Source organism: Ovis canadensis, chromosome X (genome assembly GCF_042477335.2).
Source record: "Ovis canadensis isolate MfBH-ARS-UI-01 breed Bighorn chromosome X, ARS-UI_OviCan_v2, whole genome shotgun sequence".
NCBI classification, from domain to species: domain Eukaryota; kingdom Metazoa; phylum Chordata; class Mammalia; order Artiodactyla; family Bovidae; genus Ovis; species Ovis canadensis.
The window spans coordinates 72,239,894-72,264,949 of record NC_091727.1 but is presented as its reverse complement, the minus strand read 5'-3'; the positions used below and the strand labels follow the sequence as shown (position 1 = coordinate 72,264,949).

The 25,056-nt window shown below is 36.9% G+C and overlaps 1 pseudogene; it reads right to left on the bottom strand.

Annotated features, from left to right (window-relative positions):
• Window positions 1-14,570: 14,570 nt before the first annotated feature.
• On the bottom strand, window positions 14,571-17,136 carry LOC138929952 (THO complex subunit 2 pseudogene; annotated as a pseudogene).
• Window positions 17,137-25,056: the final 7,920 nt, after the last annotated feature.

Below are 25,056 nucleotides of genomic sequence, written 5' to 3'. Positions count from 1 at the left end.
TTCTAAATCTAACTTGAACATATGGTATTTCATGATTCACATACTGTTGAAGCCTGGTTTGGAGAATTTTGAGCATTTATTTACTAGCATGTGAGATGAGTGTAATTGTACGGTAGTTTGAGCATTCTTTGGCATTGCCTTTCTTTGGGATTGGAATGAAATCTGACCTTTTCCAGTCCTGTGGCCACTGCTGAGTTTTCCAAATTTTCTGGCATATTGAATGGTGCACTTTCACAGCATCATAGCTCACCTGGAATTCCATCACCTCCTCTAGTTTTGTTAGTAGTGATGCTTCTTAAAGCCCACTTGACTTCATATTCCAGGATGTCTGGCTCTAGGTCAGTGATCTAGATTGTGATTATCTGGGTCGTGAAGAATTGTTTTGTATAGTTCTTCTATGTCTTCTTGCCACCTCTTCTTATATCTTCTGCTTCTGTTAGGTCCATACCATTTCTGTCCTTTATTGTGCCTATCTTTGTATGAAATGTTCCCTTGGTATCTCTAATTTTCTTGAAGAGATCTCTAGCCTTTCCCATTCTATTGTTTTCCTCTATTTATTTGCATTGTTCACTGAGGAGAGCTTTCTTGTCTCTCCTTGCTATTCTTCGGAACTCTGCATTCAAATGGGTATATCTTTCCATTTCTCCTTTGCTTTTCACCTCTCTTCTTTTCACAGCTGTTTGTAATCCCTCCTCAGAGAGCCATTTCACTTTTTTTTTTTTTTTGCATTTCTTTTTCTTTGGATGGTTTGGCTCTCTGTCTCCTGTACAATGTCATGAAACTCTGTCTATGGTTCCTCAGGGACTCTATCAGAACTAATCCATTGAATCTATTATTCACTTTCACTGTATAATCATAAGGGATATGATTTAGGTCGTACCTGAATTGTCTCGTGGTTTTCCCTACTTTCTTCAATTTAAGTCTGAATTTGGCACTAAGGATTTCATGATCTGAGCCACAGCCAGCTCCTAGTCTTGTTTTTGCTGACTGTATAGAGCTTCTCCATCTTTGGCTGCAAAGAATATAATCAATCTAATTTCAGTATTGACCATTTGGTGATGTCCATGTGTAGAATCTTCTCATGATTTTGGAAGAGGGTGTTTGTAATCACCAGTGTGTTCTCTTGGCAAAAACTACGAGCCTTTGTCCTGCTTCATTCTGTGCTCCAAGGCAAAATTTGCCTGTTACTCCAAGTGTTTCTTGACTTCCTACTTTTGCATTCCAGTCCCCTATAACAAATAGGACCCCCATGTTTGGAGGGTTAGTTCTAGAAGTCTTGTAGGTCTTCATAGAACCATTTATCTTCAGCTTCTTCAGTATTACTGGTCAGGGGATAGACTTCGATTACTGTGATATTTAATGATTTGCCTTGGAAATGAACAGAGATCATTCTGTCATCTTTCAGCTTGCATCCAAGTACTGCATTTCTTACTCATGTTGACTATGATGACTATTTCATTTCTTCTAAGGGATTCTTGCCCACAGTAGTTGATATAATCATCATCTGAGTTAAATTCACCCATTCCAGTCCATTTTATTTCTCTGATTCTTAAGATGTTAACATTTACTCTTGCCATTTCCTGTTTGACCACTTCCAATTTGCCTTGATTCATTGACCTAACATTCCAGGTTCCTATGCAATGTTGCTCTTTACAGCATTGGACTTTGCTTCTATCACCAGTCACATCCACAACTGGGTGTTATTTTTGCTTTGGCTCCATCTCTTTATTCTTTCTGAAGTTATTATTCCACTGATCTCCAGTAGCTTATTGGGCACCTACCAATCTGGAGAGTTCATCTTTCAGTGTACCATCTTTTAGCCTTTTCATACTGTTCATGGGGTTCTTAAGTCATGAATACTGATGTGGTTTGCCATTCCCCTTTCCAGTGAACCACATTTTGTCAGAACTCTCCACTATGACCCTTCCATCTTGGGTGGCCCTACATGGCATGGCTCATAGTTTCATTGAGTTAGAGAAGGCTTTGGTCCATGTCATCAGATTGGCTGGTTTTCTGTTATTGTGGTTTTCCAACTTTGTGCCCTCTGATGGAGAAGGAGAAGAGGCTTATAGAAGCTTCATGATGGGAAAGACTGACTGAGGGGGAAACTGGGCCTTGTTCTGATCAGTGGGGCTAACCTCAGTAAATCTTTAATCCAGTTTTCTGTTGATGAGTGGAGCTGTGTTCCCTCCACGTTATTTACCTGAGGCCAAACTATGGGGCAGGTCATGAAGACAATGGCTAACTCCTTCAAAAGGTCCCATGCATGTAGTGCTAAACTCAGTGCCCCCAACATTGAAGCAGGCCAACAACAACCCACGCCTCCAGTGGAGACTCTTGGAAACACCTAGGCAAGTCTGGGTCAGTCTTTTGTGGGGTCTCTGCTCCTTTCTCCTGGGTCCTGGTGTGCACACAGTTCTGTTTGTGCCCTCCAAGAGTCTATTTCCCAGTCCTGTGTAAGTTCTGGCAGCTGTATGGTGGGGTTAATGGCAACCTCCTCCAAGAGGGCTTATGCCATACCCAAGTATGCTGCACCTAGCCATACCCATGTCTGGCGCATCCTGAGCCTGTACCCTCACAGCAGTCCACTGCTGAACCATATCTCCACAGGAGACACTCAAACACAGTTCAGTCTCAGTCTCTGTGGGGTCTCTGGGCCCTGGTGCACACAAGGTTTGTTTGAGCCCTCTGAGCTGCTCTCGTGGGAATGGGGTTTCATTCTAAATTTAAATTTGCCCCCTCATCTTGCTGGGGCTTCTCCTTTGCCCTTGGATGTGGGTTATCTACTCAAAGTTGTTCCAGCTCTGTGAAGCCACTGCTCTAGCATCTACTATCTTGCTGGGGCTTCTACTTTGCCTCTGGATGTGGGGTATCTCCTCACAGCCACTCCAGCTCCACATAGCCACTGCTCCAGTGCCTATCATCTGGTGATCCAGTGGTTAAGACTTCATGCTTTCACTGCAGGAGGTATGCATTCCATCATCAGTCTGGGAAAGAAGATCTCACATGCTCTGGTAAGGAGAAAAACTTAGTATTCATCCCCCAAAGCTCTGAAGTCTTAGCCTCATTGTTCACTCAGGGGAGATATAAGATTAGTAACCAAATTTTTTTTTTCCATTTCCCTTAATGAATATGAATTATCAGAAAAAGAAAGTTTAAAAATCTCATTTAAATTCATGTCATAACAATAAAAGACTTAAGAATAAACTTAATCAAGGAGGTGAAAGACATACACACTGAAAATTATACAACTTGATAAGATAAACTGAAGATGTTTCAAAGAAATGGAAATATATTCTGAGGTCTTGAATTGAAAGAATTTATATTGTTAAAATGGCCATGTCCCTCAAAGCAAGCTACGAATTTATTGAAATTCCTTACAAAATATCCATGACATTGTCCACATAACTAAAAGACTTAATCTTAAAATTTATATGAAACTACCAAAAGCCCAGGATTGTCAAAGAAACATCAGGAAAAAAAGAATAAAGCTGAAATGAATAACTCTTACAGACTTCAGACTATACTACAAAGATATATTAATTAAAACATTGTGGCATTTGCACAAAAACAGGAATATAGTTCAATAGAACAGAATAGAGAGCCCAGAAATAAGGTGACACACCTATGGTCAAATAATCTATGACAAAGGAGACAGAAATATACAGTGGTGAAGACAGTCTCTTTCAAGAAAATCTGGAAAGCTACATAAAAATCAATAAAATTAGAATGCTTCTGAATATCATATATGAAAATAAACACATACAGATTTAAAGTCCTAAATATAAAATGGACACCATAAAACTCCTAGAAGAGAACATATGCAAAACTTCCTTTTACAATAGTATTATTTTCTTAAATCAGTCACACAAGGCTAAATGAGTAAAAGCAAAAATAATCAAATTTTTTCCTTATCAAAGTTTTAAAACTTTTTTCAAAGCAAAAATAAACATGAACAGAATGAAAAAACAACCTGAATGGAGAAAATATTTGCCAATAGTGTGACTGACAGGGGTTTAATATCTAAAATATAAAAATCTCATACTACTCAATATAAAAGAAAAAGAACCCAATTGAAAAATGGGCAAAAGACCTAAACAGACACTTTTCCAAAGAAGACATAGAGAATGGCCAATGGGCGCACAAAAAGATGCTTAACGTTGCTAATTATTAAGGAATGCTCAAAGTACCGCACAATTGCACTCATCTCACATGCTAGTAAAGTAATGCTCAAAATTCTCCAAGACAGGCTTCAGCAATACATGAACCGTGAACTTCTTGATGTTCAAGCTGGTTTTAGAAAAAGCAGAGGAACCAGAGATCAAATTGCCAACATCCACTGGATCATGGAAAAAGCAAGAGAGTTCCAGAAAAACATCTATTTCTGCTTTATTGACTATGCCAAAACCTTTGACTGTGTGGATCACAATAAACTGTGGAAAATTCTGAAAGAGATGGAAATACCAGACCAAATAACCTGCCTCTTGAGAAATCTGTATGCAGGTCAGGAAGCAACAGTTAGAACTGAACATGGAACAAGAGACTGGTTCCAGATAGGAAAAGGAGCACATCAAGGCTGTATATTGTCATCCTGCTTATTTAACTTCTATGCAGAGTACATCATGAGAAATGCTGCACTGGAAGAAACACAAGCTGGAATCAAGATTGCTGGGACAAATATCAATAACCTCAGATATGCAGATGACACCATCCTTATGGAAGAAAGTGAAGAGGAACTAAAAAGCCTCTTGATGAAAGTGAAAGTGGAGAGTGAAAAAGTTGGCTTAAAGCTCAACATTCAGAAAACGAAGATCATGGCTTCTGGTCCCATCACTTCATTGGAAATAGATGGGAAAAGGTGGAAACACTGTCAGACTTCATGATTTTGGGCTCCAAAATCACTGCAGATGGTGACTGCAGCCATGAAATTAAAAGACGCTTACTCCTTGGAAGAAAAGTTATGACTAACCTAGATAGCATATTTAAAAGCAGAGACATTACTTGGCTGACTAAGGTCCATCTAGTGAAGGCTATGTTTTTTCCAGTAGTCATGTATGGATGTGAGAGTTGGACTGTGAAGAAGGCTGAATGCTGAAGAATTGATGCTTTTGAACTGTGGTGTTGGAGAAGACTCTTGAGAGTTCCTTGGACTGCAAGGAGATCCAACCAGTCCATTCTGAAGATCATCCCTGTGATTTCCTTGGAAGGAATGATGCTAAAGCTGAAACTCCAGTACTTTGGCCATCTCATGCAAAGGGTTGACTCATTGGAAAAGATTCTGATGCTGGAAGGGATTGGGGGCAGGAGGAGAAGGGGACGACAGAGGATGAGATGGCTGGATGGCATCACTGTCTCGATGGACGTGAGTCTGAGTGAACTCCGGGAGATGGTGATGAACAGGAAGGCCTGGTGTGCTGCAATTCATGGGGTCACAAAGAGTCGGACACGACTTAGCGACTGAACTGAACTGAATTGGTAGCTCAGCTGGTAAATAATCTGCCTGCAATGCAGGAGATCCCAGTTTGATTCCCGGGTTGGAAAGATTCACTGGAGAAGGGAAAGGTTACCTATTCCAGTATTCTGGCCTGGAGAATTCAATGGATTGCAATAAGTTATCATCTCCCACAGGTCAGAATGGCCATTATCAGTAAATCTACAAACAATAAATGCTGGAGAGGATGTGGAGAAAAAGGAACTCTCCTGCTGTATTTGTGTGAATGTAAATTTGTACAGACACTATGGAGAATATTATGATGATTTTTTTAAGAAATTTAAAAATATAGTTACTTTATTATCCAGCACTCCCACTCTTGGGCATATATATGAAAAAAATGAAACTTTAATTTGAAAAGACAAATGCAACCCAATTTGTTCATATTATAATTGTTTATAATAGCCAAGACAATGGAAAGAACTAAAGAATAGCTTAAAAAATGTGTTGTATATATATATATATATATATATATATATATATTATATACATATTTAAAGGAGTGTATTATATATATACAATGGAAAGTTGGTTGTAAAAAAGAATAAGATAGTCAGTTACATTGGTGAAACTAGAAAATATGCTTACTGATGTACATCAGACAAAGAAAGGCAAATACTGTATGATAATACTTACATGTGGAATCTAAAGAAATGATAAAAAATGCATCTACATACAAAACAGAAACAGACACACAGAAGCAAAGTACAAACTTACGGTCACCAAAGGGGAGAGGGAGGAAATGAGGGACAAATTAGGATTATGAGTGTAACAGACATCAACTACTGTACATAAAATCAATAAGTAAAGAGGATTTTCTGCATAGCACAGGGAATTATATTTAATATTTTATAATAAATTGTAAGGGAATATACTCTGAAAAATATAACTAATCACTTTGCTGTGCATGTCACTAACATGATATTGTGAATATTGTAAATCAACTATACTTCATATAACATGAATAGATGGAGAAAAGATTATGCTAATTAAAAGAAACTGATGACAAAACCCACGTATTGTATTTTTCCTTTTATGAGATATGACCAGAATGAGCTATTCCTTAGACACAGAAAGATTAGTTTTTGCCATGGGTTGTGAGAGTGAGAGAAGAAAGGTTAGAGGGGTTAATTGGTAATTGGTATGGCATTTCTATTTGGAGTGACAAAAATTTCCTAAAATTATAGTGGTGATGGTTGCAGAACTCAGTCTATATAATACTAGCCTATGAAGTATATATTTTAGATGGTGAATTTTAAGACATATAAATTACATCTCAATAAAACTGCTATTGGGGAAAAAATCTCCTGAAAATAATATATATCCATAATTTCTTCCAGAAAATAGAAGAAAATACTTCCTAACTCATTTTATGAGACTAGTGTTACACTAATATTATAACCAAAAACAACATAATAAAAGAAAAATATAGACCAATATACCTCTTGAAATAGATTTTAAAATCTGAAAAAAAAATATTGTAGATGAGACATATCAATATGTAAAATTAGTTGTGACTGTGACTATGTGGGATTTACTTCGTTTACACAGGACTTGTTCAATATTGCAACATCAATTGATTTAATCCTTCCTATAAACAAGGTAAGAAGAAAAATCATATGGTAATATCAACTGACACAGAAAAATACCCTAACCCCTAATTACATATTTTTTAACTCTCAGAAATATAGGCATTGAGAAGAACTTCTACAACTTAATAGCATCTGTAAAAAGCACATAGATTTTAGTGAGAATATCTAAAATTTTGAAGAAGGCAAAGATGCTCACTCTCATCACTTTACTTAAAATTGAAATAAAAGTCTTGTCAAACTATGGTTTTTCCATTAGTCATGTATGGATGTGAGAGTTGGACTATAAAGAAAGATGAGCACTGAATAATTGATGCTTTTGAACTGTGGTATTGGAGGAGACTCTTGAGAGTCCCTTGGACTGCAAGGAGATCCAACCAGTCCATCCTAAAAGAAATCAGTCCTGAATATTCATTGGATAGACTGATGCTGAAAATGAAACTCCAGTACTTTGGCCACCTGATGAGAAGAACTGACTCATTGGAAAAGACCCTGATGTTAGAAAATACCCTGATGCTGGGAAAGATTGAAGGCAGTAGAAGGGAGCAGAGGATGATACAGTTGGATGGCATCACTGAGTCGATGGACATGAGTTTGAGTAAGCTCCCGGAGTTGGTGATGGACAGGGAAGCTTGGCATGCTGCAGTCCATGGGGTCACAAAGAGTTGGATGCGACTTAGCGACTGAATTGATAACACTGTTTAAGGTATAAAATATGTTGATGTGATGCATTTATATATTGCAATATAATTACCAGTATAGCCTTAGCTAATACCTCCATTGCAACATATAATTGTCATTTCTTTTTCTGGAAAGAACATTTACAATCCAGTCTCGTAGTAACTTTGAATTATATAATACAATATTGTTAACTATAATCACAATGCTATGCACTAGCTCTCCAGAACTTGTTCACCTTCTAAATGTAAGTTTGGATACTTTGACCAACATCCCCCCAATACTCCCACCTCCAGCCCCTTGTAGGCAGCAATACACATTGCTTTGATGAGTCTGGCATTTCTTGATTCCACATGTAAGTGATACCATACAGTATCTCTCTCTCTCTGTCTGAAATGTCCATATAATGCCCTGAACGTCCACCTATGTTGTTGCAAATCACAAGATTTGCCTTCTTTCTCATGGCTAAATAATATCTTATTGTATACACTTTATGCATTCATCCATTGACAGATACTTAGGTTGTTTCCTTATTTGGCTATTGAGAATAATGCTAAAATAAACATGGGAGTGTGGACATATTTTTATTTTCTTCAGATATACACCCAGAAGTAAAATTGCTGGATCATATGGCAGTTCTATTCTTAGTTTTTCAACATAGTACCTGAAGTCCTAGTCAAAGTAATGAGTCAAGAAAAGGAAACAAAAGACATAAATGTCATAAAGGAAGAAATAAAGCTATCCATAATTGTAGAAGACAAGATATGGTGGTCTACCTAGAATAACTAGATACCAAGGTATCTATAAAAAAAATAATAAAAAACACACCAAAACTTATGGAACTGAGTTCAGCAAGTTTGCAGGATACAAGATGAATACACAAAAAGCAATCACATTTCTATGTACTAACAATGAATATACAAAACCCCAAACAAACAAAAAAACCCACAATGCTATTTACAACTGCTCCAAAGAAAATGAAATACTTAGATAAAATTCTAACAAGACATGTCCAAGATGTCCAAAGTTACAAAATGCTGATAAAAAATAAAATAAATAGGCATAATGTGTTTATAGATTAGAAGACTCAATTTATTAAAACATTTATTCTCTCCAAACAGATCTATAGGTTTTAATGCAATTTCTAACAAAACCTCAGCAAAGATTTTCATAGACATAGTCAACAAATTCTAAACGTTATATATACATGTAGAAAGGCACTAGTATAGGTAAAATCATTTTGAAAAAGGAGAATAAAGTGGAAGGAATTATTCTACCTAATATTATGAATTACTATATAGATATCATAATCAAGGTAGTGTGTTATTAATAAAGAGCTAGAAATCAATGAAATAGAATAGAGAATCCAGAAATAGACCCACACAAATATGCCCAAATAATTTTCAGACTGTTGCAAAATCAAATCACTATTCAATGGATGAATGGGCAAAGAATTTCAGTAAATTGTGCTGAAACAGCTGAATACCTATAGGTCAAAAATATTGAAAAACATAAAAGAACTTTGACCTAAACCTCATATTCTACATAAAATCCAACACAAAGTGGATCATGAACTTAAATATAAAATATAAAATCATAAAATTAAAAAAAAAGAAACCCTGGAGAAATTCTTTGAACTCTAGGGCTAAGCAAACATTTCTTAGACTTCACAATAACAAAATCATAATCCATAAAATGACAAAAATTGATAAATTGATATGTATATATATGGGTGAATATACATAAAAGCATATGCATACATATTTATATGTATACTGGAGAATCCCAGGGATGGGGGAGCCTGGTGGGCTGCCGTCTATGGGGTCGCACAGAGTCGGACACGACTGAAGCGACTTAGCAGCAGCAGAGCAGCAGCATATATATATAGGACTTCCTTAGTGGCTCAGATGGTAAAGCATCTGCCTACAATGCTGCAAAGAGTAGGACATGACTGAGCGACCTCACATTCTTTCACTTTCACAATGCCGGAGACTTGGATTCAATGCCTGGATTAGGAAGATCCTCTGGAGAAAGAAATGGCAACCCACTCCAGTATGGAAGGAGAAGCCTGCTAGGCTACAGTCCGTGGGGTCGCAGAGTCGGACATGACTGAGTGACTTCACTCACTTATGCATATATATATATATATATATATGGTTATATAATACCTTGAATATACATATACATATATATACATATATATACATGTATGGGACACTTGAAATGGGACAGTTTAAACAGAAATATTAATAATACATTTAAAAATTGGCAAAAGACATAGCAGACATTTTATGGAAAAGGACAAGCAAGTGGCTAATTATCATGTGAAAGATGTTCGTTAACATTAACCATTAAGGCAATGCAAAGTACAATCACAAGTCACCACTACAAGCTTGTTGCAATAAAACAACAAGAACAACAAACAATAGCACCACCAAATTTTGGTCAAGAAATGGATAAACTGGATCATTAGTAAATTTTGGGGGGAATGTAAAATTGTACAACCATTTTACAAAACAATGCAACAGTTTCCTCAAAAACTAGACATGAAGTACCATAAAATCCAGCAATTACAAACTTGGATATTTACCCAGAGAAATGAAATGAACTTTCACATAAAATCCTGTACATAAACGATCACAATATCCATAATTTTATTTAATTTTGAAGTATAGTTAATTAACAATGTTGTGTTAGTTTCCTGTGGACAGCAAAGTGATTCAGTTATACATATTGATTTGTAATCCATATATCTATTCTTTTTCAAACTATTTTCTCATTTATTTATTACAAAGTACTGAATAGAGTTCACTGTGCTTTATAGTAGACCCTTTTAAATTATCTATTTTAAATATAGCAGTGTATACATGCCAATCCCAAACTCCCAATTTATGAACTTCCTCTCTTCCCACCTGATAACCATAATTCTTTCTCTAAGTCTGTGAGTCTATTTCCTTTTTTATTTTTTAGATTCTGCATATAAACAATAGTATGCAATATTTGTCTTTCTCTGTCTGACTTACTTCGCTTAATATGATAATCTCCAGGTCCATCCATGTTGCTGCAAATGGCATTATTTCATTTTTAATGTTTGGTTAATAATACATTGAACATATTATATAAACATTTTAATTTTTCTGAAATAAATCAAGTGCCCCATACTGAAAAATGTATGTTACTCATAAATGTCTTTATTGATACCATTTTCTAACCTCTTCAAGGTAAGCATTTTTTTAAATTTAATTTTTATCTTATTTTGGAGCTTAATTGATTTACAATGTTGTGTTAGTTTCAGTTGTATAGCAAAATGGTTCAGTTATACATATATATGTATACATGATTTTCCAAGTTATTTTCCCATATAGGTTATTACAGACTAGTAAGCAGAGTTCCTTGTGCTATAATAGATGTCCTTCTTGTTATCTATTTTACATATAGTAATATGTGTTTGTTAATCCCAAATTCCCAATTTACTCTTCCTCTCTTTTGTTTCTCTCTGGTAACAATCAGTTTATTTTTGAAGTCTCTGAGTCTGTTTCTGTTTTGTAAATAAGTTCACTTGTATCATCATTTTAGATTCCGTGTATAAGTGATATGATATTTGTCTTTCTCTTCTCACTTGGCTTTAGTATGATAATCTCTACATCCATCCATGTTGCTACAAAAGGTATTATTTATTCTTTTTAAAACCTGAGTGATAATCCAATGTGTATATGTACTATATGCTTTTACCCATTCATTCTGGTTACATTGCTGTCTTGATTGTTGTAAACAGTGCTGCAGTGAACATTGAGGAGCATGTGTCACTTTGAATCATGATTTTATCCAGATATATGTCCAAGAGTGGAATTACTGGATCATACAGTAGCTCTATTTTCAGTTACTTAAGGAATATCCATATTATTCTCTGTAGTGACTGTACCAAATAACATTCCCACCGACAGTGTAGGAGGGTGCTTTTCTCAATACCCTCATCAGCATGTATTGTTTGTAGACTTTTCAATGATGGCCATAGTGTTATAGTTTCAATGTAATCCCTATCAAATTAACAATGGTATTTTCCACAGAAGTAAAACAAACAAACAAAAACCTTAAAATATGTAGAGAGACACAAAAGACCATGAATAGCCAAAACAACGTTGAAAAAGAAAAACAGAGCTAGAGGATCCCAGCTCCCTGGCTTCAGACTATACTACAAAGCTATAATCATCAAATCAGTATGGAAATTAGGCAAAAATGGAAATATAGATCAATGGAAAAGAATAGAAAGCCCAGAAGTAAACCCACACACCTGTAATTAATCAATCTATGACAAAGGAGACAAGAATATAAAATAGAGAAAAGACAGACTGTTAAAAAAATAGTGCTTGGAAAACTGGACAGCTACATGTAAAAAATGAAATTTGAACATTCTTTAATACCATACACAAAAATAAACTCAAAATGGAGCTTTTGAAAGATGTTCGAGGAGTAGGACAATATAGAGTTCATTTCACCTCACAGACAGATCAAGAATATATCTACAAGTGGAACAGTTCCTATAGAGTACCTGCTAAACACTAGCAGAGGACCTTCAACACTTAAAAGGATAAGAAACACCCCAACATAACTGAGTGAGATAAATAAAGGAGGGAAAAGTAAAAGGAATGGAAGAAGGACAGGACCAGTGTAACTGGCTGTAGGTTGAAAGTGAAGAGAGGTTCCTGTCTGGGAAAATCCCTTAGTAAGTGAGGGATCAGCTGGACAGAAAGGGAATTTGAGGTGCTTGGAGGATAGTGTAGCAAATGGTCAGTGGCATGCAGAATAGAGTGAGACCTGCACAGATGGTCTGTACCATAGCCCTGTATGCCCCATCCTGACACAGGTGTCAAGCTGGTGTAAACAGGGACTAGATGCTGGAACACGGAGATTGGAGAGCAGACCCAGGAAGTGGACTGATGGTGACTGTGAGGAGATGGCCTGAGAAGACAAGAATGAGGGGCTCCAAAATGAAGAATGCTCATAGAGGAAGCTCAGACCACTAGAGAGGCAAAGCACCATTGCTGAGTGATGTGCAAAGGGCAGACCTGCCATTGCAGCTTCTCTCATCATGCCATGGCCTCAGTCCCCCTGGACACTAGCAAGGAGATTTGCTGGAACTGGCTCCCAAACCCATGCCATCACCTCCCCAAAACCCCCAACTGGGTGGCATACTTGCACAATATGCTACAAAACAAAAGAAGATATAACTTTAAAAAAAAAAAAAGAGAGAGAGAAAATTTAAAAAAATTACCTAGAATCAGATAACAATGAAAACATGATGACAAAAACCTATGGGATGCAGAAAAATGCTGTTCTAAAAGGGGCATTTAAAGCAATATAATCTTACCTCAGGAAACAAGAAATGTTACAAATCTTGCACCTAATCTTGCACCTAAAGCAACTAGAGAAAGAATAACCTAAAATTAGTAGAAGGAAAGAAATCATAAAAATCAGAGCAGAAATAAATAAACAAAGAAAACAATAGCAAAGATCAATGAAATCAGAATCTGGCTCTTTGAGAAGATAAACAAAATTGACAAACCTTTAGCCAAACTCATCAAGATGAACAGAGAAGATTCAAATCAATAAAAAGATTGATAGAAAGCTCAATGATACCATTTAAGTAGAGTGACAGATGTAAGTTGATACAAAGTGACATAAGTTGTAAGTCACATAAGTTGTAAGATGGAGAGTAAATTTAGCAGGAATCTAATATCAAAGAGCTTAACATTTTTTTAAACATTCTCACCAGTCATTGTTATCTGTTAACTTCTTGTTTGGAAATACAAGTACAATAAAGCACAATAAAAATAATACGATGTTAAAAAAAAGAAATTAAAAATAACTTACAACAAATAAAACAGAAAAAGAAAGGATATAAGAGATTACTATAAGTAAGTACATGCCAATAACATGGACAACCTACAAGAAATGGACAGCTTCTTAGAAACAACTTTCTAAGGCTGAACCAGAAAGAAATAAAAAATGTCAACAAACCAATCACAAGAACTGAAATTAAAACTGTGATTAAAACTATCTAACAAGGAGAGGGAGGTGGGAGGGTGGTTCAGGATGAGGTGACACATGTTTACCCGTGGATGATACATGTTAATGTATGGCAAAAAGCCATCACAATATTGTAAAGTAAGTGAAAATGAAGTCGCTCAGTCGTGTCCAACTCTTAGTGACTCCATGGACTGCAACCTACCAGGCTCCTCCGTTCATGGGATTTTCCAGGCAAGAGTACTGGAGTGGGTTGCTACTGCCTTCTTCATCTCAATCATGAAGCTGTCATAATTACTGGGCAAGGGAAATTTTGATGACACATTTAGGGGCGCATTAAAAGATAAAATTGGTATCACTGTTAGAACATGTGAAGATGATCTTTCCCAGGAACTGAAATTAAATTTTTTACAAGAAGCCAAAATCCTCAAGCAATATAATCATACCAATATTGTAAAATTCATAAAAGTTAGCACACAAATACAGCCTATCTACAAAACTAAGGGACTTGTTCCAGGACGTGATTTCCTCTCCTTTCTGAGAAAGAACAATGAACTAAAACAGTTAGCAAAATTTTTATTAGATACTGCTTCTGAATTGCAAACCTCAGGTAAAAATTGTATGCACAGGGACCTTGCTGCAAGAAACTGCCTGGAGGTGAAAATAATGTTCTGAAAACCAGTGACCTTGGAATGTCTCATCAAGAGGATGGTGGTGTGTGTTCATCTTCTGATTTAAAGCAGATTCCCATTAAATGGACAGCATGAGAAGCTCTCAGTTATGGGTGATATCATTCTGAGAGTGACACATGTAGCTTTGGCATCCTCCTCTGGGAGACTTTCAGCTTAGGGGTCTGTCCACACCCTTGATTGAAAGTCTTCATTATCTGTGCTTGTCCGAGGACTTATGACGTTTCTTCTCTTCCTTTCCTCTGGAACTGTCCCATTTCTCCTTCTTTTCTATCTTTTCTTTATCATGCCTGGACTCCTTTTTGCCACCAGAGGAGATTTTATCCATCTTTTCAGATTTAAATGAGTCACCGCCTTTTATTTTTGCCTGAAGATTTTGACTTATTTTTTTTCCTTGTCTTTCTCATTTGGATAAGGAGACTCACATGGACTTTCACTTTTGTATTTTGAAACCCCCATTGTTTCACTTTCCTCTTTCCACCTCTTGGTTAAGTCTGGTGGCACTTCTCGGTCATTGTTTGAGTGATCCCTTTTCCACTCTTTCCTGTGTTTTTCATCTTTTTTTTCCTCTTTCTCTGGATCTTTCCCTTGACTTGTCCAAACCTTTCTTGTCCATTTCTCTCTCCTTACTCTTGGACAGTGGTGGAGGAGTATGATTAATGTAGAGCTTTGCTGAAGACTCCTTGAGTTCGATGAGACTGTCCTTTACTGTTGAGGAATGTGATGGAGAATAATGGGTATCAATTTTGTGACGTTTCTGTTCCCTTTCAGGCTCTGCAATATTTGAAGGGGGAAGAGATGACTTCAAGGACCCAGAAACTGGTGTTTTTTCTCCTCCTTTAACATTTTCCTTTGATTTCATTTCCTTTGCTATATCTCATTCTCTGGACGGCTTCTTCTCTCTTTCCTTTTCTTGAGTTGACTTTGATTCTACATTCGGGACAGTCGTCTTGAATTTCTCATCTTTAGCTTTTTCTTCCTTTTTGAATTTTTCTTTCTCTTTGTAAGATTTAGGTGTTCTTTCCTTCGTCTCTCTTGCTTTTTCATCTTTATTTGGCCGTTCTTCCTTTGGTTTTTCTTTACCATCTTTATCAAGTACTCAGGCCTCTGGAGTAGTAGCTGAAGTCTTTTCTTTTTTCTCTTTTTCTTTCTCTTTGTCATTTTCTTTAACAGTTTTGCTGCTATTAGAGCCACTGTTTCCATTACTTGAATTCCCTTTTGGTGTGAAACTAGAAGCTTTATCAACAGCTTTCACACCACACTGAGATCTCTCCCTTGATTTATCAATGTCCTCGGTACTGCTTTTGTCCAACTTAGATGCACTTCCAATAGATGATGAAGAAGGCCCACCACCAGGCCCATTTTGTACACTGGCAACTGCATTCTTTGGAGGGAGGTCTTTGTGATGAAACTCATTTTCAGGTATTATGTATGACTTTCTACTTTTCAACTGCCCAGAGTAGCCCATAGCCAATGCATATAGATCTGACCTCTTTTCTTTTTCCTCTTGGCAGATTTTATGCACTCTTCTTTCCAAAGCCTGACCCAGATTCAAAACTTTGGGTATCAAGGAAGTATTTTTGTTAGCACAATCAAGATATTCCTGATGTGAGTATATTCGCCTGTTTCAAGGCAATGTACCGATGCCTTGGTTACTTTGTAATGACATTTGTGTACAACATGTTGAAAATTTTCATAGTCTAATTGATCAGCTTTATTTCCACCATCAAATCCAGTTGCTTGTAATATAGTAAGGAATCCTAGATAATTTACACATTATTTTTCATATGTGGCTCTATCACTGTGCCACCTGGTCACAGTCTCTAACATGCAGCAAAGGAATCTCCCATATTGACTAGCTTCATTTTCAGTAAAGATTGTGACTGTATAAATTAAATCATAGGAAACACGATCATAGCAAAGAAGTGTGGAAAAATTTGGAGTTTTCTGTTGATGTACCAATTCAACAAAATGAGTAAATAGCATCAATTGCTGAAAAAATACATCGAGGAAATATACACAGCTGTAGAAACTTTGTGACGGTCTCATTTTTGGTAGGTTTTGCTAAAAGCCAGTTGTCCTTTTCCAGTTTCAGTCTCTGCAGAACTCTCTGTACATGTTCCATCTGTTTATTTTCTTCTTCGAGAAGCTTGTCCTGAAGGGCAGTACATCACTCCTTCTCTTTTTTATTTGGAGGCATTTCCTGATTGTCATCAATTGCTTTCATCTGGATTTTAAGTTTATTGACTTAACGTTCATAGCTGGTATGTGGAACTGCAAGGTCATATATTGTCAATGACCAGAATGTGGCATAGAATTGAGGACTGAGGTCATCCCAGACTTTGGAAACATGTAAGGAAACCACTGCTTCATGAAAAGGAGCCATCACCATTTCATATGATGTGATGTACTTATGAACTTTATGCTGCTGTTTACTTCCCTTCCCTGATTTTTTAAGTTTGTGATACTTTGACGAAATATGGTGTGCATACATTGGCCTAGACAGGAAAAATGCTGCATCATGAGGTGTGTGAAATTCATTACAGAGCACATCAGTTGAAGGCACTCACTTTATATAATCTTCTGTGCTTAGATTAGATGCTAAAACCCACCAAACTATACCAGGGTATCATGACACTAATCATAGTTTTCCCACAAGTTTCAAATGTTTAATAAATAAATTTAAATTAGTCAGTAATGTCCATGTCAGACTCAGTCATGTCTGACTGTTTGTGACCCCATGAACTATACAGTCCATGGAATTCTCCAGGCCAGAATACTGGAGTAGCCTTTCCCTTCTTCAGGGGATCGTCCAAATGCAGGGATCAAACCCAGGTCTCCCACATTGCAGACAGATTCTTTACCAGCTGAGCCACAAGGGAAGCCCAAATATACTGGAGTGGGTGGCCTATCCATTCTCCAGCAGATCTTCCTGACTCAGGAATCAAACTGGGGTCTCCTGCATTACAAGCAGATTCTTTACCTACTGAGCTCTTGGGGAAGCCCAATTGTTCTCCAATTAAAATAAATAAATTAAAAAGAATCTTCCAACAAACAAAAGCCTGGTGCTAAATGTCTTCACAGGCTAATTCTATCAAATACTTAGAAAAGACTTAACACCTATTCTTATAAAAATCTTCACAAAAATGCAGAGGAAGGAACACTTTAAGCTGATTCTAGAGGCCACCACTACCTTGATACAAAAACCAGACAAAGATCACAAATAAAGAAAATTATGGGACAATATAACTGAGGAACATAAATGCAAAAGTCCTCAACAAAACACTAGCAAATAGAATCCAATACCACATTAAAAGACTCATATGCATTGACCAAGTGGGGTTTATCCTAGGGATGTAAGGATTCTTCAATATATGAATCTCAATCAGTGTGATCAGTTTATTTCAGTCACTCAGTCATGTCTGACTCTTTGCTACCCCATGAATTGCAGCATGCCAGGCCTCCCTGTCCATCACCAACTCCCAGAGTTCACTCAAACTAACATCCATCGAGTCAGTGATGCCATCCAGCCATCTCATCCTCTGTCGTTCCCTTCTCCTTCTGCTCCCAATCCCTCCCAGCATCAGAGTCTTTTCCAATGAGTCACCTCTTCGCATGAAGTGGCCAAAGTACTGGAGTTTCAGCTTTAGCATCATTCCTTCCAAAGAACACCCAGGACCGATCTCCAGAATGGACTGATTGGATCTCTATGCAGTCGAAGGGACTCTCAAGAGTCTTCTCCAACACCACAGTTCAAAAACATCAATTCTTTGGCGCTCAGCTTTCTTCACCGTCCAACTCACACATACATACACGACTACTGGAAAAACCATAGCCTTGACTAGACGGACCTTAGTTGGCAAAGTAATGTCTCTGCTTTTGAATATGATAGCTAGGTTGGCCATAACTTTCCTTCCAAAGAGTAAGCTTCTTTTAATTTCATGGCTGCAATCACCTTCTGCAGTGATTTTGGAGCCCCCCAAAATAAAGTCTGACAATGTTTCCACTATTTCCCCATCTATTTCCCATGAAATGATGCAACAAGATGCCATGATCTTCATTTTCTGAATCTTGAGCTTTAAGCCAAATTTTTCACTCTCCTCTTTCACTTTCATCAAGAGGCTTTTTAGTTCCTCTTCACTTTCTGCTGTAAGGGTGGTGTCATCTAATTCTTCTAGGTTATTGATATTTGTCCCAGCAATCTTGATTCCAGCTTGTGTTTCCTCCAGCCCAGCATTTCTCATGATATACTCTGCATATAAGTTAAATAAGCAGGGTGACAGTATACAACCTTGACATATTCCTTTTCCTATTTGGAACCAGTCTGTTGTTCCATGTCCAGTTGTAACTGTGCCAGTTGCTTCCTGACCTGCATACAGGTTTCTCAGGAGGCAGGTCAGGTGGTCTAGTATTCCCATCTCCTTCAGAATTGTCCACAGTTTATTGTGATCCACACAGTCAAAGGCTTTGGCACAGTCAATAAAGCAGAAATAGATGTTTTTCTGGAACTCTCTTGCTTTTTCCATGATCCAGCAATTTGGATGCTGGCAATTTGATCTCTGGTTCCTCTGCCTTTTCTAAAGCCATCTTGAACATCCGGAAGTTCACAGTTCATGTATTGCTGAAGCCTGGCTTGGAGAATTTTGAGCATTACTTTACTAGCATGTGAGATGAGTGCAATTGTCCAGTAGTTTTAGCATTCTTTGGCATTGCCTTTCTTTGGGATTGGAATGAAAACTGACCTTTTCCAGTCTTGTGGCCACTGCTGAGTTTTCCAAATTTTCTGGCATATTGAGTGGAGCACTTTCACAGCATCACCTTTCAGGATTTGAAATAGCTCAACTGGAATTCCATCAGCTCCACTAGCTTTGCTCATAATGATGCTTCCTAAGGCCCACTTAACTTCACATTCCAGGATGTCTGGCTCTAAGTGAGTGATCACACCATCATGATTATCTGGGTCATGAAGATCTTTTTTGTACAGTTCTTCTGTGTATTCTTGCTACCTCTTCTTAATATCTTCTGCTTCTGTTAGGTCCATACTATTTCTGTCCTTTATCGAGCCTATCTTTGCATAAAATATTCCCTTTGTATCTCTAATTTTCTTGAAGAAATCTCTAGTCTTTCCCATTTTGTTCATTTCCTCTATTTCTTTGCACTGGTTGCTGAAGACGGCTTTCTTTTCTCTTCTTTCTATTCTTTGGAACTCTGCATTCAGATGCTTATATCTTTCCTTTTCTCTTTTGTTCATCGCTTCTCTTCTTTTCACAGCTATTTGTATCTCTTCACAGCTGCTCCAGCAAAGCACAGCTGCTGCTCCTTACCTTGGACAAGGGGTATCCCCTCACCGCCGCCCCTCCTGACCTTAAACATGGAGTATTCCTCTCGGCCCTCCTGTGCCTGCACAGCCGCAGCTCCTTGAATGTGGAGAGTCAGTGTGATACAGCACATTAAAAAAAGTGAAGCATGAATCACATGATCTTGTGAATACATGAAGAAAAAACTTTTAACACAGTTCAACACACATTTATGATAAAAAAAAAAGTCTACAGAAAGTGGGTTTAGATGAAACCTACTTCAACATAATAAAGGCCATATATGACAAACCCACAGAGAACATAATTCTTAATGATGAAAATCTGAAAACATCTCCTCTAAGATCAAGAACAATACAAAGATGTCCACTCTTGCCACTTTCATTAACATAGTTTTGGAAGTTCTAGCCATGGCAATCAGAGGGGAAAAAAAGAAAGAAAATGAATCAAATTTGGAAAAGAAAAAGTAAAATTGTTACTGTTAGCAGATGACATGATACTATATATAAAAAATTCTAGAGATGCCACCAGAAGGCTACTAGAGTTCATCAATAAATTCAGTAAAATGGCAGGATAGAAAATTAATATGCAGATATCTATTACATTCCTATCCACTAGCAATGAATGATCAGAAAAAGATTTTACAGAGACAATCCCACTTTCCATTGATTTAAAAGAACAATATACCTAGTAATAAACCTACTTAAGGTGGGAAAATAGCTGTACTCAGAAAAAAATAGAATACTGATGAAAGAAATAGAAGATGACACAAACAAATGGAGAGATATACCATATACTTGGACTGGATGAATCAATGTTGAGAAAATGACTATATAACCCAAAGCAATTTACAGACTCAAAGCAATCCCAAATTACCAAGCACATTTTTCATAGAACTAGAACAGTAAGCTTTGCAATTTGTATGGAAATAGTAAAAACCCCAAATAGTGAAAGAAATCTTGAGAAAGAAGAATGGAATAGGGGAATCAGGTTCCCTGACTTCAGATTAGACTAGAAAACTACAGTCATAGAAATAGTATGTTATTTGTGCAAAAACAGAAATTTAGGTAAATGGAACACGATAGAAAGTCCAGAGATAAACCCATGCACCCCTGGCTGCCTAACCTATGATAAAGAAGGCAAGAATATATAATGAAGAAAAGACCATCTCTTTAATAAGTGAGACAGGCAAAACTGGACAGAGACATGTAAAATAATGAATTTAGAACACTCCCTAATACTGTATACAAAAATAAAGTAAAAATTAATTAAAAACATAAATGTAATATAAAACATTGAGACATAGGCAGAAGACTCTTTGATATAAATCATAGCAATATCTCCCACCCCCTCATTGGCTATTCATTTTACCTGTGGTAATCCATGTTACTTTCTCCATATAGCCCATCCTCTCCTTCCTCCCCCCACTCCATGTTCATAAGTCTGTAATCTATGTCTGTGTCTCCATTGGTGCCTTGAAAATAATTTTATCAGTACCATTTTTCTAGATTCTATACATATGCATTAGTATATGATATTTCCTTTTCTCTTTTTTACTTATTTTACTCTGTATAATAGGCTCTAGGTTCATCAATCTCATTAGAACTGACTCAAATGCTTTCTTTTTTATGGCTGATTAATATTCCATTATATGTATGTACCACTGCTTTCTTATCCATTCATCTATTGATGGACATCTAGGTTGCTTCCATGTACTAGCTGTTGTAAATAGTGTTTCAATGAACATTGGAGTACATTTGTCTTTTTCAGTTTTGGTTTCCTCAGGGTATATGGCTAGAAGTTGGATATACAGTCCTACGGTGGTTTTATTTCTAGTTTAAGGAATCTCCATACTGTCTTCCTTAGTGGCTGTATCAATTTACATTCCCACCAACAGTGCAAGAGGGTTCCCTTTTCTCTATACCTTCTGCAGCATTTACTGTTTCTCGACATTTTGATGATGGCCATTTTAACTGGTGTGATGATATCTCTTTGTAGTTTTGATTTGCATTTCTATAATAATGAGATGTATTGAACATCTTTTCATGTGCTTATTAGTCATCTGCATGTCTTCTTTGGAGAAATGTCTATTTATATTCTCCTTTTTGACTCTGTTGTTTGTTTTCCTGGTATTGACTTCTATGTGCTGCTTGTATATTTTGGAAATTAATCCTTTGTCAGCTGTTTCATTTCCTATTATTTTCATCCATTCTGAGGGTGGTATTTTCACCTTGTTTATAGTTTCCTTTGCTATGCAAAAGTGTTTAAGTTTAATTAGGTCCCACTTTTTTTATTTTTGTTTTAAATTCCATTAGTCTAAGAGGTGGGTCATGGAAGATCTTGCGTGAATTATCATATCAAGTTTTCCTCCGAGAGTCTTATAGTTTCTGGTCTAACATTTAGGTCTTTAATCCATTTTGAGTTTATCTTTGTGTATGTTGTTAAGAAGTATTCTAATTTCATTTTTTTTTTACATGTAGCTGTCCAGTTTTCCCAGCACCACTTATTGAACAAACTATCTTTTCCCCATTGTATATTCTTGCCTCCTTTGACAAAGATGACCTGCCCGTAGGTTTGTGGGCTTATGTCTGGGTTTTCTATTTTGTTCCATTGGTCTATATTTCTGTTTTTGTACCAGTACCATACTGTCTTGATAACTGTAGCTTTGTAATACTGTCTGAGGTCAGGAAGGTTGATTCCTCTAGCACCATTCTTCTTTCTCAAGATTGCTTTGGCTATTTGTGGTCTTTTGTGTTTCCATATGCATTGTGAAATTTTCTGTTCTAGTTCTGTGAAAAATACCATTTGTAATTTGATAGGGAACATATTGAATGTGTAGATTGCATTTGGTAGTATAGTCATTTTCACAATGTTGATTCTTCCAATCCAGTGACATGGTATATCTTTCCATCTGTTTATGTGGTCTTTGATTTCTTTCCTCAGTGTCTTATAGTTTTCTGTATACAGATCGTTTGTCTCCTTAGATATGTTTATTGCTAGATATTTTATTCTTTCTGTTGCAGTGGTAAATGGGATTGATTCCTTAATTTCTCCAATTTTTCGTTGTTAGTATAAAGGAGATTCTTTTGGACTGCAAGGAGATGAAACCAGTCAATCCTAAAGGAAATCAGTCCTAAATATTCATTGGAAGGATGATGTTGAAAATGAAGCTCCAATACTTTGGCCACCTGATGAAAAGAACTGACTCATTGGAAAATTCCCTGATGCTGGGAAAGACTGAAAGCAGGAGAAAAAAGGAATGACAGAAGACGAGATGGTTGGAGGGCATCAATGACTTTATAGACATGAGTTTGAGCAAGCTCTGGGTGTTGGCGATAGACATGGAACCCTGGCATGCTGCACTCCATGGGCTCACAAAGATTTGAACACGAATGAGTGACTGAACTGAAAACTGACAAAGGAATGCAAGTAAATTCTCTATACTGATTTTGTACCCTGCAACTTTGCTAAATTCATTGATTAGCTCTAGTAATTTACTGATAGTATCTTTAGGGTTTTTTATATATAGTATCATGTCATTTGCAAACAGTGAGAGTTTTATTTCTTCTTTTCCATTCTGAATTCCTTTTATTTATTTACATTCTCTGATTGCCATAGCTGGGACTTCCAAAACTATGTTGAATAATAGTGGTGAGAGTGGCACCCTCGTCTTGTTCCTGATCTTACAGGAAATGCTTTCAATTTTTTTTTACCGTTGAGAAAAATGTTTGATGTGGGTTTGCCATATATAGCCTTTACATCAAGATCAACCAAGTCAATCCTAAAGGAAATCCACCTTGAATATTAACTGTAAGGATTGATACTGAAGCTGAACCTTCAACTGGTCCTCTGATGCATAGAGCTGACTTGTTGAAAAAGTCCCTGATGCTGGGAAAGATTGAAGGCAGGAGGAGAAGGGGATGATAGAGGATGAGATGGTTGAATGGCATCACCAACTCAATGGACATGAGTTTGAGCAACTTCTGGGTGGTAGTGAAGGGAAGCCTGGCATGATTCAGCCCATGGGGTCTCAAATAGCTGAACTTGACTGTGTGACTAAACAACAACAGTGCTCCTATTGCCATTTTCTTAATTGCTTGGGATTTGTTTCTGTAGGTTTTTTTTTTCTTTTATGTTTCCTGTCTATCTAACTCCTTTATCATTTATTGTAAAACTGGTTTGAAAGTGAAAGTGAAGTCGCTCAGTTGTGTCCGACTCTTTGCAAGCAAGTGGACTGCAGCCTACCAGGCTCCTCCATCCATGAGATTCTCCAGGCAAGAATACTGGAGTGGGTTGCTATTTCCTTCTCCAGGGAATCTTCCTGCCCTAGGGATTGAACCCAGGTCTCCCTCATTGGAGGCAGACGCTTTAACCTCTGAGCCACCAAAGAAGCAAAACTGGTTTGGAGGTACTAAATTCATTTAACTTTTGCTTGTCTGTAAATCTCTTGATTTCTCCATCAGTTTTCAAAGGGGTGCTTGCTGGGTGGAGTAACCTTTGTTGTAGATTTTTCCGTTTCAGTACTTTAAATATACCCTGCCATTCCCTTCTGGCCTGCAGAGCTTCTGCTGAAAGATCAGCTGTTAAGCATGTGGGATTTCCGTTGTATGTTACTTGCTGCTTTTCCCTTGCTACTTTTAATATTATTTCTTTGTATTTAATTGTTTACAATTTGATTAGTATGTTTCTTGGCATGTTTCTCCTTGGGTTTACCCTGTATTGGATTCCCTGTGCTTGTTGGATTTAATTGACTATTTCCTTTCCTAGGTTAAGAACATTTCTGACTATCATCTCTTCAAAAAATTTTTCATACTCTTTCTTTTCCTCTTCTTCTTCCAGTACCCCTATAATATGAACGTTGGTCCATTTAATATTGTCCCAGACGTCTCTGAGACTATCCTCAGTTCTTTTCATTCTTTTTCCTATATTCTGCTCTTCAGCAGTTATTTCTACCATTCTGTCTTTCAGCTCACTTTTCTGTTCTGCCTCAGATATTCTGCTATTGATTCCTTATAGAGTATTTTTAATGTCAGTAATTGCATTGTTTGTCTCTGTTTATTCTTTATTTCTTCTAGGTGTTTGTTAAATGCGTTAGTTGATTCTTGCATTTTCTTCATTGCATTTTCAAGGTTTTGGATCATCTTTACTGTCATTACTCTGAATTCTTATTTCAGATAGTTTGCCTATTTTCTCTTTGTTTACTTGGATTTGTGTTTTCTAGGTTGCTCCTTAATTTTTGCAATATTTATCTGCCTTTTCATGTTTTTTTT